Genomic DNA, 7,004 nt, shown 5'->3' on the forward strand with positions numbered 1-7,004 from the left:
CGTGCTTCTTCCAGCAAGGCCACACTTCCTAATACTCTCAAGTAGCGCCACTCCCTGGTGACCAAGTGTTCACATATATGAACCTGTGGAGGCCATTCTCTTTCAAACCATCACAGACCCCATGGAGATGGAATTTCAGGTTGTTGTAGGGAGTGCAGTGAATTTCCCAAACAAGACCACTCCTTGGGTAGAAAAAAAAGTTTGATGGGGACCAAACTGCTGGGCTAGCTCACAAGAGTGGAGAAGAGCAGCCCAGCAGGGGAAAGCACGTGGGTTTTATACGGTCTCTAAATGCTTGGGGCATATCCCACCTCTTAGGAGATTTTTTTTTCCTGTCTTGGGTGGATCAGAGTCCCCATGCAGAGCCTGCTGGGAGAGAGTCTCTGCCTGACCCAATCAAGCCAGGTTATTGTTATGCCCAGATCACAGGGACCCCCAAAAGACCACCACGGAGACTGAATCCCATATGTAAAAGCAAAGAGCCTTTATTTCAAGCTCCGAGCTTGGTTTCTCTGTCTGTCCAATGTAGCAGTGTGAGCAGGGAGCCCTGAGCCTAGGTGGGGTAGGGTTTTTATCATAGCAGAGGCTAGGGTGAGGGGATTCTTAGGGTTCAGGACCCTGATTGGCTGACATTTGTCTAGTGGTATCTGTAAAATGGAAACACGTGGGTATTAGATTCGGGGACATCTGTCCATCCTATCTAACCCTATCTAATGGTTGCAATGTTTGGGATGCCAGGTACTTCCCCTTAGATGTAGGTGCCTGGATGGGGTCAGCCTATGGCATTTCCTGGGTATAGGTGTTGCCTGCCAGTAAGCCTGTCACAGAAACTGTATCTGGGCCCCTAAACCTGTCATGACAGCTTTGTGGTCAAGCTGTTTTGGGCCTGCCACAATTACAGGTAGTAGATATCCTTTTGCCTGTAGCAGATTGCCCTTTAGGGAGGAATATGGAAGCATCAGTTATCTGATAAACAAGATCCCTGAGATATAGGGTGTCCTGGAAAGTTTTATGACAACTTGACACAAGGTAGAGTCATCTGAAAGGAGGGGACCTCAGTTGTGAAAATGCCTCCGTAAGATCCAGCTTTAAGATGTGAGGGCAATACAGACTCCTGCTATACTCAGTTCCAGGAGGACCTCAGGAATGTTCCATGACAACTGGAACAGATACAGGGCAGTAAGCTCTTACAGACATTCTGTCTGTGGTTTATGGCCCTTGAAAATATCCACATAATCCTGCTCAGCAAGTTGTAGTTCCCAGCCAAAAGTCCAACTCAAAAGTTTCAAATGTGTTTTTATGCAAAAAGTCTAGACCAATAGTTTCAAAAAAATCACCTTGTCCCACATCCCTTCTACCCAATCCCGAGATGCCAAAGCATGTAATTCCTGACTTGTGTTTTTTCCCTATAAAAACTCTTTACCCCAGGCCTGCCGCCACTGCTGCATTTCCCTCCATCTGCCAAGCAGTGGCCCAGGTTCAAACCTGACAATGAAAGGACCCTTATGTGCTTGCATCAGAAACCGGCTCCTTGGTGGTCTCTGGGGGTTTCATAAAGCATGTAAAACAAAAGCACTGTTGGGGATATTCAATCACACTGTGAGCCCCGAGTTTGTATTTGTGTTAATTAAATAAAAATTAACCTTGGGTCAGGTGGCTGAGTTAGCAACTAGTTGACAGAAAGTAATTGCAGAGCATTAGAAGGCATCTGGAAGAGATAGAGAGATGCACCAGAAGTAGTATGGAGGGATTTGTAGTGGTGTGGCTTTTTTTTGTTTGGGAGATCAGAAGGAAGCTTTCTTTTGGAGACACTAGCAAGGAGAGTTGGGTCCCTGTTTTAAGTGGGGGGTGGGGGGATAAAAGGCCACATGGGCTAGTGCATGCCCTGCCAGGCCATCAATTGAACCTTGTTCCAGAGTACTACCTAGAAAGACAACTGGTCAGTTGACTGCACCCAGGCACCAGGGGGCAGGGGTACAGGCAAAGACCTCCAGCAGACTTCTAGGCTTGGCCACAGGCTCATTCGCAGGGAACCCAGAATGCAGCATGGAAGTGATCCATTTCTTTCCTTCTGGACACCAGAGCCACTAACCCAGTCCTGGGAGTTTGGGGGTTTCACCTCTCCTCGTTTTCCTATTGTCGTGGTAGGGAGGACAACCTCACCAGATTTAATTGTACTTTTAGGGATACTTTATGAGAAAGATTTTCCAGCTAAGGTAGGAGATTTCATTTCATTGCTCCCTCCATGTGCTTCACTCCAGACCTTCAGAAGTGCTTCTCCTCCTCATGCACAGGGACACAGACATGGCCCTGATCACTGCCTTGTCCCTAATTCCAAAATAAATAAATAAATAAGTAAGTAAGTAAGTAAGTAAGTAAGTTCTCATGCACCACAAGCTTTTCTCTTCCCAGTACCCTCTTCTAATTGACTGCTCAGCTAATAGCTGCTTTGGACCACCACAGAGCTGGAGTCCAGGGATCATCAAATAAGAAACTATAACAGCTAAAAGGTATTTAGACCCCCAGACCCAAAAGTACCTGGGTTCTACAAAATCAGACTTTAATACAACCATCTATTATTGTTAAATGCTCTCAACAATTGATCACCTGTGTCTCCTGGATGCTAAACTAGTAAAGGAAACAGGTGCCTTAAAATAATCTGTCACTGATAAAGCTTATCTCAGGTTATAAAAATTAAAAACATGTTCCAATGTCTCTGTCTCTCTCATCAACACTAACCAATACAAGCAGAGTACTAAACACTACAATGGTCACTAATTTTCTCATGGCTGCTTTTTAACATGTTCAAATTTTTCCCCAAGCTCCAGAAACCAGCTTAAATCCATCTGGACAGATCGCATGTACTTCAGGCTTTTTCTGTCTTACAAGCATCCTGTCAGACACAAAAGTGGCCAGAGTGCCAAGCCAAGAGGGATGGATGGCTCCAGGGCAGCAGGACAGCCCACCATCCCAGGATGCCTATCTACCTTGGAAGGCTCCCTTACGAGCCAACCGATGCCCACCAAGTCAGCTGGAAGCAGTTTTTCTAGGAGAAATGATGTCCCTATTCCTATTCACTCACTTTTTTAGAATAAGCAAAAAGTCTAAAATGTTAGGATCCTGCCCTCACTTCTGCACATGCACAGCTCAGGGTCTTGTATCTTACATCATAGGGGGTGCTTGTGACTACGGACGCACCTTAAAAAGCTGCATGTAGACCCCATGCTCTCTCTCTGCTCTCTTTCCATTTCCTGCTCTTCTCCCTCCCCCCTCCCCACCATATTTCTCTTTCTCCACGCCTGGCTCTCTTGTTTCTCCTCCCCTTTCCCCTCCTAATAAACCTCTAGAAACTAACATTGGGTTCCAATGTGACCATGACCTTTCCACGTGGTAATCAGTGCCGTTCGTTTATCATCCTTTCAGAGAAAAGGTTAGCTAGTTACTATTCAACCTCTCTTAGCTAGTAGGTTTTCACACCAGCCATGGAATAGCAAGTCTTACCTATAAATAAAATGATTAAGATTTAGTTATAGCTACCTTTAGTGGCAGCAGCAGAGCTGGTGCCTGTGGGAACAGAATTCCCACCAGACTGTGGCCTGTGTGGCCAGGCTGCTGTCAAAGAAGCAAGCTGACAACTGCAGAGTTGCAATTGCTGGCTGAACTAGCAACATATTAAGGTACAGCCACTATGCTGAAGATGAAACAAGGCATTTTCTTAATTAATTATTGATGAGGGAGGGCCCATTCCGTGGTAGGCGGTGCTTTCCCTAGGCTGGTGGTCTTGCTGAGCAAGTCATGGGGACCATGTCACTAAGCAGCATCCCTCCATGGCCTCTGCATCTGCTCCTGCCTCCAGGTTGTGCCCTGAATTCTTTCAGTGATGGACTACAATATTGTAATAAAGCCCAATAAACCCTATCCTCCTCAACTTGCTTTTGGCCATAGTGTTTTGTTGCAGCAATAAAAACTCCAACTAAGTAAGTTTCTGAAAAATGCTGGGTGTTAGGTTTCTGTTTCTTCATGGTCATCAAACCTGGATAATCATTTGTAGCCATTCTAAGGTGCCATCTTAGGGGCTGGGTTTGTGACCTAACAGGTGCTGGAAATATGACTGGAGTCCGCTGCAAGAACAAGAAGCACTCATGACTGCTGAGCCACCTCTCCCACAACTAAATGTATAAAAAATAATCTTGAAAGAAAGAAAGAAAGAAACAAACAAACAAACAAAAAAGTTACCTTCTAAGCAGAAGAGCTGGAATACCTCACAGGTAATTCAGCATTTTACTTGCCATTAGAATAGCCATTCAGATGTTTTCTTACTTGGAATTGAACTGCTGTGGAACAATTCTTTTCTACACTATGAATATGTATTACTCTCATTGGTTAATAAAAAGCTGACAGGCTGGTAGCTGGGCAGGAAGTTAGGTGGGAAAGCCAAACTGAAAATGATGGGAAGAAGGGGGGCAGAGTCAGGAGAGACTCCAGCAAGCCACCCAGGAAGCAAAACATGCTAGAGGACAGTTAAAGCCACAAGCTATGTGGCAATACACAGATGAGTAGATATTTATTAATGTAAGTGTAAGAGTTAGCTAGTAGCAAGCCTGAGCTACCAGCCAAGCATTTATAATTAATATAAGCCTCTGTGTGGTAATTTGGGAAGCAGCTGCTAGGTATTTGGGAACAGGCAGTTGGGACAGGAAATATCTATTTACATTAAAAAATTTAAATAGCTTTTCAACTTTCAACATGTTATAAATTATTTAACAGAGCAGCTGAAATCTTACTAGGCCTTATGTGGGGTAGCCCTCATGTAGGCTGCATGGAAACCACACACTGTGCTGAAGAGGCACTTAAAACAAAACAACAATAACAACAAAACCATTGCAGTGGAGTTGGATTATCTAGCCCTGTCAGTGTTTCAAATAAATGTTTCACATCTTTTTCACAGAAAAAAGGAGCGGTTTTCTTTTTATATTTCTGTCAAAGATTATCTTTCTTTTTAGAAAATTACCTTGATTTCTGCTTGTCATTCTTTATTCTTGAGATAATGATAGCAATTTTTCACTAAAGTCACCTGTTGTGGGATATTGGTACACTGTGTGAAGGTGTTATGCTGTGCAATAATCCTTCTGTATAGTGTGAAGATGTGTTAATAAAAAGCTGACTGGCCAATGGCTAGGTGGGATAAGGTTAGGCAGAAGAACCAGACTAAGAGAATGCTGGGGAGAAGAAGGTGGAGTCTCTAGAGACACCAAGAGACTCAGATCGAGCAGGATGGGAAGTACATGCATGAGGTAAATGAGCCTCAGGGCAGCATATACATTAATAGAAAAGGGTTAATTTAAACTATAAGAGCTAGCTGAAAACAAATTTAGGCTACCAGCCAAGCATTTATAATTAATATTAAGTCTCTGTGTGGTTATTTGGGGAGCAGCTGGTGGGACTTGACCCATGGTCTACACAGAAAAGTCAGCCTATAGTGAATTGCTATGATTGGTGTAATAAAAAGCTGACTATCTAATAGCTAGGGAGCAGGTATAGGCAGGACTTCTAGGTAGAGAGAGAAAGTAGGAAGAGGAATCTAGGCATGCAGAAGAGACTCAAGGAGACATGGAGGAAGCAGGATGGGTAGGTAGTATGTGACAAAATGTAGATTAACAGAAATGGGTTAAATTAAGTTATATGTACTAGTTAAAAACAAGCCTAAGCTATAGGCTGAGCCTTCATAATTAATGTCTCCATGTCATTATTTGTGAGCTGGCACTTTGTAGGAAATGTGTCACCATGGAGGTGGACTTTGAGGTCTCATATATGCTAAAGCCATGCATAGTGTCTCAGTCTACTTCCTGTTGCCTGTATATCAACATGTAGCAGCTCCTTTTCCAGCACCATGTCTGCCTGCACCTCACCATGCTCCCTGCCATGATGATAATAATCTAAGCCTCTGAAAATGTAGGCCACCCCAATTAAATGTTTTTCTTTTATAAGAGTTGCCATGGTCATGGTGTCCCTTCATAGCAATAGAAACCTTAATTAGCACAAGGTCTTTGAGTTGAAGCAAACTATTTGGATTAATCAGGAACTAGATGCCCTTGATGGTAGTGGGTAACTCTGAGAGTGGATAGGGGAAGCAGTGGCTTTTCTGATACATAGAATACCTGCCTGTCAAGATTCCTGAGGAATGCTGAGTTTAGATTTTTGTTTGCCCAATAACAATCCATTTACCCACTCACTGGAGTCCTTCTGTTTAGGACATTGTCACCAGCACTCCCACTAAGGGTCTTCTTTAGACAAAAGAGTATCTTACTTTTTTGAGAGAAGTGGGGTTTGAGATATACAAAGATAGTGAGGGATGGAGGGAGATCATAAAGTTGGGTGGGGAAATTCTGCTTGGAGTTGGGGGGAGGAAAATATGATCAAAATACATCATATGCAAAATGTTTTAAATTAAAAAACAATATGTTGTGATAGAGCAAGACAGTGAAGATTTCCTTCATCTTGTATTCTTTCTGAGGCCATTTATATTTGACTTGTGAAAACCTCCCCCTCCTGCTAACTGCTTATCTTAGCTTCTGTTAGATTTCTTGCTTGGACAAAATCTTCCCCCTACAGCTGCCAAGTGAGATAACAAGAAGAGGTTTTGCCCTTAAAAGTCTCTTACTCTAAACACTTGGTGATACACTTGGGTCTGGAATACTGGAGTGTAAAAACAGCCAGCTGGAATAAAGATTATCACTTGGCTATAGTCTGTGTTTGAGCGGTCATCTCTAGTTGACTCCCTGTAAGAGTGTGTCACTTTGGCCTTTTTACCTGGATTTGGGGATGGAGTTTGCTACAGTCATCAAGCTTGTGCAGTTACTGCTTTTATTGTCTGAGTCATCTCTTTGAAGCCTCTTCTGGTTTACAATGGATGATGCTGCCCTCCATAGACTGAAAAAAACTGAGCAACCATTGTCATTGTAATCTATACAGTGGAGATTATCTACACCAAAATATATTGCTTA

Source organism: Onychomys torridus, chromosome 13, assembly GCF_903995425.1.
Source record: "Onychomys torridus chromosome 13, mOncTor1.1, whole genome shotgun sequence".
Classification (NCBI taxonomy): Eukaryota; Metazoa; Chordata; class Mammalia; order Rodentia; family Cricetidae; genus Onychomys; species Onychomys torridus.